Source organism: Vulpes lagopus, chromosome 3 (assembly GCF_018345385.1).
Source record: "Vulpes lagopus strain Blue_001 chromosome 3, ASM1834538v1, whole genome shotgun sequence".
In the NCBI taxonomy this organism is placed as follows: domain Eukaryota; kingdom Metazoa; phylum Chordata; class Mammalia; order Carnivora; family Canidae; genus Vulpes; species Vulpes lagopus.
Window position 1 is genome coordinate 30,026,836 of NC_054826.1, and position 12,826 is coordinate 30,039,661.

Below are 12,826 nucleotides of genomic sequence, written 5' to 3' on the forward strand. Positions count from 1 at the left end.
TGAAGATCCATGGGGAAGAGTATCAAGACCAGGTCAGAGTCAGACTTCACATCATTCCTGAGATATTTAAGGTCTCCTCTTCCGGTAATGCTTAGCGTGTCTGGCAAAGGGGCAGCAGCAGAGCAGGGATAGCAGTGACAACAAGAGCCATGGCAGGTGCTGTGGACATGGAATCCACCATGTCCTGATTTAAGACAGATCAATTTTGTGCTGGCAGGAGCAGGCTTCATGGATCCAGGAGGCAGCAGAGCCTGCGTGGCCAGAGCAGGTGCTTCCAACACGTCCCCACCTAGGAAGTGAGGTCTTCATTCCCCACCTAGGAAGTGAGGTCTTCATATTGTAACAGTGTTCTAAGAGGGCAATTCTAGCTTGTCAACAGGAGCTGCCAGTCTCTCCCCAGAGGACAGCATGAGTGTGGTGATTGTAGAGCACAGGCGACCAGCAAGCCTGTGTCAGAAACAACTAGAGTCCCACTAGTGGGATACCTCATCTCAAGCTTGCAGAAGGAAGGCTACATGATTAAATAGGATGGAAGCTAAAAGGTCTCCCTCAAAGAGCTTGCAGTGTGGTTGAGTGGATTGCAAACTTTTCTCTTTTTCTCTTCCCCTGCTCATGGAAATCACATATGCTAAATCATAGATAATGCATATAGTGCAAGTGCCATAGGGAAAAAAATTGAGTAAAATAGAAATGATCTAAATGTTTTCCTCTCTGGACTATGGTCTCCATAAGGATAAGGACATGACATAGGTCAACTCAATCATGCCATGAATTGAATGGTTTGTTTGGGAAGAAAAACTTAGTCTTCCAGCTTACCTACTCCATGCCAGGCATTATACTTGGCACTTTATCTACATACCTAATTCTCCCAACGATTTTATAATTAGGGCTTCATCTCAGTTTTACAGATTAAGAAAATAGAGGTTCAGAGGACTTAAATAACTTATACAAGGTCACACAAGGCAGTAAATGGTAAAGCTAGGTTTGCAACCTATGTCATTTTGGCTATATAACCTATATTTTTGCCAACAACTGGCAAAAGCTATTTAATAGGCAAAAATTGGTATACATTTCTTTAAAACCTTATTTCAGACCTATAGTAAAGTTGCAAAACTAGTAGAGAGGTTCCATATATTCCTCACCCAGCCTCCCCTACTGTTAATAACTTATACACCATAGTGCAATGATTAGAACCAGGAAATTCACAATGATAACAACATTACTACCTAAATTAAGTATGTCACTGGAATTTCATCAGCTTTCCCACAAATGTCCTTTTTCTATTCTAGGATTACATCTAGAATCCCACACTCATGATTTTTTTTTTCACAATAGGTAATGCTAATAAGGACTCAAGTAAGGTACATTCCTTGTATTTTGCTGAAATGTAATTTTATGACACAGGATGTGGTCTCTGTGTAAATGGTCTGTGTGACCTTGAGAAAAATTTGCATTTTGTTGTTTTGTGTATTTTGTTATTTTTGTGTCCTGTGGCAGTGAGGTGAAGTTGGTTGAGAGTCATCTTTAAGTCTACTGTATCCTCACTGATTTTCCTTCTACATGTTCTACCAATTACTGAGATATTGTTATTGAAATTTCTGAATATATTGTAAATTTGTCAATTTCTTCTTGTAGATCCATCAGTTTTTTGGCTTCAAGTATTTTTAAAATTTTATTTATTTATTCATGAGAGACACAGAGAGAGAGAGAGAGAGAGAGAGAAGCAGAGACATAGGCAGAGGGAGAAGCAGGCTCCATGCAGAGAGCCCAATGTGGGACTCAATCCCAGGACTCCAGGATCATAACCTGAGCTCAACCACTGAGTCACGCAGGCATCCCACGGTTCAAGTATTTTTTTTTTTAATTTATTTATGATAGTCACACACACAGAGAGAGAGGCAGAGACACAGGCAGAGGGAGAAACAGGCTCCATGCACCGGGAGCCCGACGTGGGATTCGATCCCGGGTCTCCAGGATCGCGCCCTGCGCCAAAGGCAGGCGCCAAACCGCTGTGCCACCCAGGGATCCCCCGGTTCAAGTATTTTTAAACTCGGTTATTTGGTGCACAAATAACTAGGATTTCTTTATCTTCCTGATAAGTTGACCCTTAATCATTACTAAATGGCCTTCTACTTTGGTAATATTCTATACTCTGATATCTAATTGGTTGATATTAACATAACCACTTCCACTTTCTTTGGATTGCTGTTAGCATAAGTATATTATTTGTCATCTTTTTACTTTTCAGCAATGTTTATGTTTTATTGAATGTCTTATTGGCAGCATATAGTTGTGTCTTTTTTTTTTTAATCCAATCTGACAATCTCTGACATTTAATTGGGTGTTTTGGGCCATTTATATTTAATGCTGCTATTGATATGTTTGTGTTTAACACCTTTCTCTTTCTTTTCTATTTGCTTATCTGTTTGTATTCTTTTCCCTCTGATTATACTTTCTTTCATTATGTTTATGATTTTATTTTAGATGATGGGTTCTTGGCTAAACATTTATAATACATATCTTTAACATACCACAGTTATTATATTATACTGCCAATTTAAGAGCCATACAAAAATATAATACACTTCCATTTACCCCATCCTTGCCTTGGTACCTGTCTTGTCACCCATTTTACCTCTACATAGGTTATAAAACCCACAGATATATTCTTATATTTGCTTTAAGCAGTCAATCATCTGAAGATATTTAAATGTTAAGGGATAAAAATCTTACATTTGTCCCTATTTTTACCATTTTCCAGATTACCATCTGTTATAGCTTTCTGTGATTACAGGACTTCCTTGAACATTTGTGGTGCAGCTCTATTAGTAATGAATTCCTTCACCTTTGGTAGGTGATAGTAATAGGTGAATAAGGTGAATAAGTATTTTACTTTTGCTTCTAAAATTTACTTCTGATGAGTAAATTGTAGATTGACAGTTTAAAAAATTTAATGCTTTAAAAAAGTTACTCTTGGGGATCCCTGGGTGGCGCAGCGGTTTGGCGCCTGCCTTTGGCCCACGGCGCGATCCTAGAGACCTCGGATCGAATCCCACGTCGGGCTCCCGGTGCATGGAGCCTGCTTCTCCCTCTGCCTATGTCTCTGCCTCTCTCTCTCTCTCTCACTGTGTGCCTATCATAAATAAATAAAAATTTTTTAAAAAGTTACTCTCTTCTACTGTGTTTTCTTCTGACAAGTCTGCTGTAATTCTTATTACAGAAGAATATGTCTTTTTTTCTTTCGCTTTTTGTATTTTCCCTTTATCACTGGATTTAAGCAATTTGATTATGGTGATACTTGTATAGTTTTATTCATAATTATTATGATGTGGGTTTCAGCCAGAATTTTTTTCACAAAAAAATTTACCACTATCTTGATGCAGTGCATCATAGTTAATCTACAAGAAAGTCAAAGGTATATGGGCAATGGTCATGAGTACATGTGCAATTAATTTGCACACTTAAGTTGTATCACTCAGACTGATGCAGCAATGGGTGATTTATTACTATGAACTATAAACTGTGATTACTAATATCAGGGCTCAGGGGTAAAACAGTGGCAGTAACTAAAGAAGGTAGATAATCTATGCTGAGTTCATTTGATATTAAAATGAGTTCTTTCAGACCTATTTTTGAGGGCTGCTATGCTGGTTTTAGAATTTTCCTCCAACATTCTGCACCCATTACAGAAAACTGAGAGTTTTTGTATCATGAAAAGGGGTTCCCTGAGACACATAAATTTCAATACTAAAATGGTCTAGTCCCAGACAAACCTGGATAATTTATGACCTTAGGGTCAACATGGTTGGAACTCATTGTACCAAAAGGTCTGTAATTTTCCTTTAGTTAAAATTTTAAAAAGTACATTACACAGATCGATGAAGAATAAGAAGACAAAGTGCCTGATCTTCAAACCAAGGTCAACTGTGATGAAAATAGTTTTAGTAAAGACTATGGACTTCAGAAGACAGAGAGAAGGAAGCGATAGAAAAATATTTGGCACACAAGTATGAATAGTTACTATATGTCTGCCACTAGGATTACCAAAGAAAATGGCGCATACTCTGTGAATTCTAGGAAGTGGTCCCAGTAAATTCCATGGAGAAATTTATTTTGACCATGTCTTAAGTTATGAGATTGTTAATGCAAGTCAAAATGGTGACACTGTTCATGAGGAACAGATGGTTAGGTCATAAATTGTATGTGATGTGTATCCAACTGGATATGAAGTTAGCTTTTTTATACAGACCCAGGCTGTGATACTGGAGATGGCTATAGATCAGAGTAGATGAGAGGAGGAAAGACAGAGGGCGGGAGGGAAGGATGGATGTTGAATTTAAGCTGGCCTTGTGACTTGTTTTAATAGTAAAATACTGCAGAAATAAGTTTGTGCTAATTCCTATCCTAAGCCTTAAAAAAGGCTTGAGAGCTTCCAATTCTGTACTCTGAGAATCTAGCCACCCTAGAAAAGAGAGTGATTATCCTGAAACTACAATACTTTTAAGGAAGCCTAAAGTGAGCCACCTGGAGAGGCCAGATGGAGGAAAATCAAAGTGCTCCAGATGATAGCCCCACATGAGATCCCCACCTTCCACAAAGGCCCAACTGCCACCATCTTGGACATTCCAAGCTAGTTGAACCTCCAGTGAATGAACCATCTTGGACATTCTAAACCAGTTGAACCTCCAGCAAGCCATCTTGGACATTCCAAATCAGCTGAATGACTGCAGCCACAGTTCATACCATTTAGAGAAGAACTACCCAGGTAAGCCTACCTATCCCTCAGACTATAAGCAGTGATAATTGTTGCTGATTGAAACCAGTAAGCAAGGCAGGTGACACAGGCCCTGAGCAATTGGCCTCATAACTGTGTCTGTATGTGCAAATGGATCACTAACATGGGAGAGCAAGAGCAATAGTGGTGATAACAGTGGGTACAGCCCCAAGAGAGAAGAGAGGCTCCACATGGGACAGCACAGGGACCTGGGTGGGAGGCTGCCTTGCTAACCAGTCCTGGATCCCACCCCTCTAGTGACTGTAATTATTAACTCTCTTGCCTAAGTACCAGAACAGGTACTGTAGATGCCCAGGCAGTAATCTTTGTCAGCAAATTCTTATAAAATAACAGCATATCCATGGACTTTGCAATAAAGCATATCAAGAAGCTATTAGAATTCTTCAAAGAGTTCAGAGTCTCTGAAAATTTGAAAATTGCTGGGTCGATGTAAATACCCACAGGCTTAGAAATACAAATTACATTTCAAGGTCACCTAATTCAACAGAAAAAAACTCCATTTTTTTACATAAAGCTTTGCATAAACCAATTATTAACAAGACAATTTGAAAATTAATTTTTCCTTTTAATTGAAAATATAGACAATGCATAAACAGGTGGTGTGTGTTATTTCATGAAGGCACTTTTGGTTCCTTGCATGACCTCCACAAGTTACAGGAAATGTTATAGGAAACATTAAATTGCCATTGCATAACCTTTAAAGTTAAATTCAGACAGGAAACTCAGCTGTATGAAAATCTAAATCATTTCAGAAAAAGTGTTGTGAAACTCATCAATTGTAAATGTACTGTAATTTATACTTCAAGATAATTTATCAGAAATATTTCCAGTGTTGTTACAGTCTATAAAAATACTCTTAACAGTTCCAGGAATGGTTGCATCAGTGGAAATAGTCTTTTCAAAATTGAAAATTATGAAAAATTAGTTGCAATCTTGGTTTTGCCAAGAGCAACTCACTTTACTTTCAATTATATCAATTTGAAAATAAAGTTACTAAAGGCATAAATTTTGAAGACATAATAAATTAGCATAAGGGCAAGCCAAAAATATCTAAATCAAGATACTACAATAATAGTATCATTCATTATTAAATTATTCATTATTTTATATAAATTTCGACACCAAAATAATATTTTTTTAGAATTTAAAAATTTATATTCTTATATATCACTATTACCTCTATTATATTTTATAAGTAACAAAATATTTTTAGAGGTAAAATCTTAATATTTTAGTATTCTTATTAGTCCTTTCTTTTGAATTTTTGAACAAGTGTCCCCATATATTCATTTTGCAGTGGGCCCTAACATAATACAATAGGTCACACACACTCCTATTTACTCAATTATTTTTGCTTTATGGTTAGAATTTTTCATTTGCAGACCATATACAATTTGCTTTAATATTCTTTCAGTTAGTTTATATGTTGATACATTTAAAAAATTATAATACCTTTAAGAATATTTTAATATTTAGCATGATGCTCATAGTGCACTGCAGTTGTATTTCATCTGTATTTGAAAGAACACAAATAGTGGTTTGTATTATTTGAAAGAAAAGTAACAAGAGTACCAACTACACCCTAGTTTTGATTTCACAGCTCCAGGTACTCTGGCCTCATTGCTCTTCCTGGAAATGTCCCTAAAGTTTAGAACAATGCCTGTTACAGAGTAGGTATCCAGTAAATATCTGCCAAATGAATAAAAAATTTCTTGATTCTGTGCATGGGAAAATAGAGGTTTAAGTAACTGCAGCTCTTCAACTTATTGTTATTTAATATATATTTTGTAGGGATAGAGAATATATGACCTAGGATTGCCTTCAGCTGAAAACACGATTGTTGGAGGAAGGGCAGGCCTGGGAGTTTAGAGATGATAATGTAAGAGTCAGTGAACATCAGTTGAGATCAGGGAGAAATGAGGTAGAGTCTATGATAAGCTAGCAGCAATTGGATAAGGACTAAGTCACCCAGTAGTTATGACAGGTTACTTCATATGTAGTATGACTTCTTTGTGTTCATGGTACCTACACCCCTTACTGACCAGAAAAGTCCATGAATTAGACCTACTGTTTCTGGCCTGAGTGTGGTAGCTCTTACGACATTGGCAGCAATATTTTTTTCGCATCTGATTCAAGTGACAGAGTCTGTAGAAAAAAATCCAGATAAGTTCTTAAGTTGACATTGCCATAATTAAGACATTGGGCTGAATGTTTTGAAAAACAAAGAAACGTCGAAGCTCTCAAAATCTTCCCTTAAACCATGTGGCTAAAGGTTAAAGACTGGCAGGAAAAATTTAAATAATAGTATAGGTGACCTACTTGACAACCCTTTCTTCTACATTTGAGTTAATTTTTTGGATATTAGTTGCTTCATGTTATTTTTAAACAATTTACATAGGATAGAAATTTAAAATGCATTTATCTAAAATGCTGACAAACTCACTATAATTATGTATACTATATATATAGGTATAGATGATTAATTCTAATTGAATTATTCTCTTTATCCCAAATATTTTTCTTTCTAATGCTGAATCCCCTTAGACTCTAAATTCAAAATTGGAACAATATCACAGGATATCTGATATGTAAGTTAGATCCCCATGTAAAATTAAGCCAAGTATCATGGGCTCCATGATAAAATATCTAGTTCATAAAAAAGAACCAAATTAATCATAATATGGAGTAACTTTTGTTTTCTATTTATTGTGAAGTTGAGGTTATTCATCAGACATATAGTTTAGTGTTCAAGGTTTAGTGTTCATTATAATTACTAGGTTTTACTCCAGTCCAGCTGAACGTTTAGAGCTGTGTAAACATGGATTCAAAACCCCAAAATGGGGGCACCTGAATGGCGCAGTCATTTGAGTCTCTGACTCTTGGTTTTGGCTCAGGTCATGGTCTCGTGGTCCTGAGATGAGGCCAGGCCTGGGGCTCTGCACCCCGCCTTAGCGTGGAGTCTGCTTAGGACTGTCTTTCCCTCTCCCTCTACTCCTCTGCCATGCTCATGTGTGTGCATGTGCTCCCTCTAAAAAATAAATCTTAAAAAATAATGTTTTCTAACTGTAGCTACTGGAAAAGAAGCTTGACATATGGTAATATGGAAATGTTTTCTGGAAATATCAAGTTGATACTCTTTCCAGTTATACTGGATTCAGCAAGTACCAAGAGTTTTGACTCCATCTTTCCCAGGCTCTGTTAGAACACCACACAGACACTGAGAATAGTATGTACATATGCTGTTCAGATTTTTTTTTTTTTTTTTTTTGCTGTTCAGATTTTGAGTGTTGGGTAAATAGAATTCCCTGAAATAAACAGAAGAGAAAAAGAAGGCTCATAATTACTTTTTGGTTTTTGGCCCAATCTAACTGGAGTGATGGCATTGCCATTCATAGCAAGCGCACAGGAAGATGCGCTTCCTGTGTCCTAGAACTCGGGGTCCGCCCTGCTAGGGCCTGGGTCCCCAGCACGGCTCGGATTTCTGCTAACTTGGGCTCTTCCCTGCGTCTCACGGGAGCACAGCTGCCTGCCTGGTCCCGGCCCCAAATCCCCAAATCGGGCTGGAAGCAGCCTCTTTCTCTCACACTAGCTGCTTGCCGATGAATAAACCTTCTCTGTGGCGCAAGAAAAAAAAAAAAAAAAAAAAAAACTGCTGGGTAACTGCTGGTGAAACAGAGGGAAAGTAATAGTTCCGTATATGCTTATCTTTTTATCAATATGTAAGAGCTCCTTAATGGTAGGGAAATACAGCTTTCACTTGACCTAAGTTGCCATTTTTATTGTTTTATGGGTTATTTTTTAACATTACTAATTGTAAATTTTTGATACTTATATTTTATTGTGGGTACATTTTTCATCACACTTTTTAAAAAATTTACTTATTTACGATAGTCACATAGAGAGAGAGAGAGAGAGAGAGAGAGAGAGAGAGAAGAGGCAGAGACCCAGGCAGGCAGAGGGAGAAGCAGGCTCCATGTACCGGGAGCCCGACGCGGGACTTGATCCCTGGTCTCCAGGATCGCGCCCTGAGCCAAAGGCAGGCGCTAAACCACTGCGCCACCCAGGGATCCCCTTCATCAGACTTTTAAGTGCCTTTCTCACACAAAAAATGTTAAATAACCCTTAATCTTCTTAAATACATTTTAATTTAATCTTAACACTTAGAGCTTTGATCCACTTGAAGTTATTCTACAGTAAAGTATGTAATATAAGTGGAAATTTATTTTTCCTCCTAGGGCTGTCCAGTAGCCTCAAGTATCAAGTCTAATTATTGAATATTTCATCTTTTCTAGGCTGATATTAATCACCAACTTTATAATATAAAATTTAGTATGAGCTTATTGTTTTGTTCTTTTGAGAAGATAATATACAAAATCCAAGTTTTGAAATTTGAATCTCAAGAGCCATTGGAACATCTGTGTATCTCTGGATCCTTCCTCTAACTCATATCTATTGTTCATGCTTTTCTGCCTCTCTGAAGTCTATTGTGCTGCATATATTGAAACATTCTTGAACTTCATCAGAAACAAACTGATCAATGTATCATTTCTATTTCTAATTTACTCTAAATATATTCATTCCATCTATCATGCCTGCTGCATTTAGTCTTGCTCCCTGCTTTGCATTCCATGCCCCATCTATCCTCACTGTAGACAGAGATGGAAAGCTGGAAAGTATTTAAAAAGAAGTTCTAGACTATGAAGAATTATGGGCCCAGAGGATGGCTAAGAGAGGTGAGGGTCAGAAATATTCCCATTGAAGCCAATGTCCCTTTCATGCATGCTCAGAAATGTGTCATTGTCTTCTACCAGGTACCTTAAAAGAAGCCATATTTGGGACGCCTGGGTGGCTCAGAGGTTGAGCATCTGCCTTCAGCTCAGGTCGGATCCCAGGATCCTGGGATCAAGTTCCTCATAGAGCTCCTCGCAGGGAGCCTGCTTCTCCCTGTCTCTGCCTCTCTCTCTGTATCTCTAATGAATAAATAAATAAAATCTTAGAAGAGAGAGAGAGAGAGAGAGAGAGAGAAGCCATGTTTCACAATGCACAGTATGGTGTCTGGGGAGCACAGGATGATCTGGCATATGCTAATTCACTCTCAATACTCCCTGCCGCTCTCTATACTGTAATTGATGCAGGTCCCTGCAAAAAAAAAAAAAAGAAAGAAAGAAAGAAAAAAAAAGAATTAACAACAGCTCTCTCTCCTCCATGTAAACACTGATGGAATTTACAAGTAGGAAGATAACCAAAGAAGTTCTCGTCAGCAGAATTTTTGCATTGCTTATGGATGGGGGAGCATAATTTAGAGAACAGAAGTTAGTCACATAGGTTCTCTGTGTAACTGATGGAATGTCAAAACTAAGAAGCTCTGAACTTAAGTAGTTTCTTCGGGCAACCTATGCAACACATGTACAACACACACAGTGAACACTCATCTCTTTGCATGAAAACCAAATACATCCCAGTGCAAAATTTTTTTTTTTGGAGGTACAGAAGATAATTTGGACCCTTCCAGAGATAGATGTTGCTTTCTTTATGTTTGCATTTTGCTTGTATCCTTCACTAATCGTTAGTAAAATTTGCTATTAAGTAAAGTACAATGTTCACTTTGGCAGCACATATACTAAAATTGGAACAATACAGAGAAGATTAGCATGGCCTCTGCACAAGGATGACACACTATTAAGTAAAGTGCATAATTTCTAGGGCCCTGCTTTGACAATTTGACCTCTGTGGATAGACTGTAAAGGACTTTTAATCAGAGCTGTGCCATTCAACCAGATTTTAGTGTTTCTGAAATTGCTATGCTTATGCTCAGCTTCTCATTATTATCTTATTTTCTTAAAATTTTCAATTATTTCAAGTTTTTAAATTTTCTTGTTCTTGTTTTTTTTTTCAGCTACTTTTGATTGCTTGGAGTAATCATTAATTTTGATAAAATTATTCATAAAATCATTGTTTTCTCTAAGTTGTAGAGGAGATTACAGTCCTCCTGTTTGGTTCATCATATTCAAAATGCTCAAACTAGAACCAAAACACTTGATTTCTTAGTTGAGCTGCTTGTTCCCTTCTCATTTCACAGGAATAGAAAGTTCCTCACATGTTCTCATCAAGACCAGTAATGCCAAAGCGGTCCATCTGGTATGTAAAGCTGCAAGGTGTTATCTGGAGCCTAAGGCAATCTGGAAGCCTCTAAGCACATAATTAAAAGCCACATTCTGAAAATGACAGAACACATGGGAAAAGTCTATTCTCCAATAAATCTTCAGTCCTGGAAACTGAACTCAAAAAAAGACTGTGCTCTGTTCCATCCTAAACTCCAGGCTCAACCAGAAAAAGGGGACAACTATTTCTGTTTCAGGTTAGTTTGTCTATAATTATGTCTCATTGCCTGAAGAAGTGTTTTAAAACTGAATGCATATTGTTGAATTTCTAACAGAAAGGAAAATGATTCTGAATTCCTGTACTATACATTTTAGGCAACCTAACCAAATATTATTCTCTTCTCTGATCTTTATTATTTTCTTCTTTCTGCTAGCTTTGAGTTTACATTGTTCTTTTTCTAGTTCTTTAAGGTATATAAGTTGTCGAACTGAAATCTTTTTAACATAAGCATTTACAGCTATAAATTGTCTCTTTAATACTGCTTTTATCATATTCTATAAGTTTTAGCATGCGTCTTGTTTTCATTTGTCTCAAAATATTTTCTAATATCACTTGCAATTTCTTTGACCTGTTAGTTGCTTAAAAGTGTGGTGTTTAATTTCCACATATGTGTGAATATTTTGGTTTTCTTTCTGCTATTAATTTTTTATTTACATTCCATCGTGATTGGAAAGGTACTTTGTGTGATTTTAGTCTTTTAAAATTTATTAATGATTGTTTTGTAGTCTAATAACGTATTGTCTATCCTGAAGAATGCTCATGTGCACTTAAGAAAAATATTTTCTGTTGTTGTTGGGAAGAATGGCTTGTATGTGTCTATAAGGTGTATTTGGTACTTTGGTGGTATTCAAGTCCTCTATTTCCTTATTGATACCATGTCTGGTTGTTTCGTACATTATTGAAAATGAGGTATTGAAGTTTCCCACTGTTGTTTTTTTTTTTAATGTTTTTTTAAAATTATTTTTGATAGTCACAGAGAGAGAGAGAGAGAGAGGCAGAGACACAGGCAGAGGGAGAAGCAGGCTCCATGCACCGGAAGCCCGACGTGGGATTCAATCCCGGGTCTCCAGGATCGGGCCCTGGGCCAAAGGCAGGAGCTAAACCGCTGCTCCACCCAGGGATCCCCCCACTGTTGTTATAGATCTGTCTACTTCTGTCTCCAATTCTAAAAATATTTACTTCATACAGTTTAGAGCTATGTTTATATGTGTATAGTTGTTTTATCTTCTTGGTGAATTGATCCTTTTATCATTTTTTTTTTTTTTTAAAGATAGTCTCTTTATTTTTTTTTTTTATATTTCTTTTTTTTTATTTATGATAGTCACACAGAGAGAGAGAGAGGCAGAGACACAGGCAGAGGGAGAAGCAGACTCCATGCACCGGGAGCCCGACGTGGGATTCAATCCCAGGTCTCCAGGATCGCGCCCTGGGCCAAAGGCAGGCGCGAAACCGCTGCGCCACCCAGGGATCCCTGATCCTTTTATCATTATATAATGTCCTTCTTGTCTCTTATAACAGTTTTTAACTTAAAGTCTATTTTATCTGATATTAGTATAGACACCCTGTTCTCTTTTAGCTACTATTTGCATGGATATCTTTTTCCCATCCTTTCATTTACACATTATGGTATCCTTAGATCTAAAGTGAGTCTCTGTAGATAGTATATAGTTGGATCATTTATTTTAACTTTTATTTATCTTTATTTTTTAAAGATTTTATTTATTTGTGATAGAAAGCAAGTGAGAGAGAGAGCATGAGAAGAGGGGAGGGTCTCCACCAAGCAGAGAGCCCAATTCAGGGCTAGATCCCTAGACCCTGGGATCATGACCTGAGCTGAAGTCTGCCACCTAACCAAATGAGCCACCCAGG

At 37.2% G+C, this 12,826-nt stretch overlaps 1 non-coding gene across 1 annotated transcript; it reads left to right on the forward strand.

Annotated features, from left to right (window-relative positions):
* Window positions 1-10,393: 10,393 nt before the first annotated feature.
* Window positions 10,394-10,496, forward strand: LOC121488451. The gene has a single exon (XR_005987080.1). It is a non-coding gene; the product is annotated as a U6 spliceosomal RNA (small nuclear RNA).
* Window positions 10,497-12,826: the final 2,330 nt, after the last annotated feature.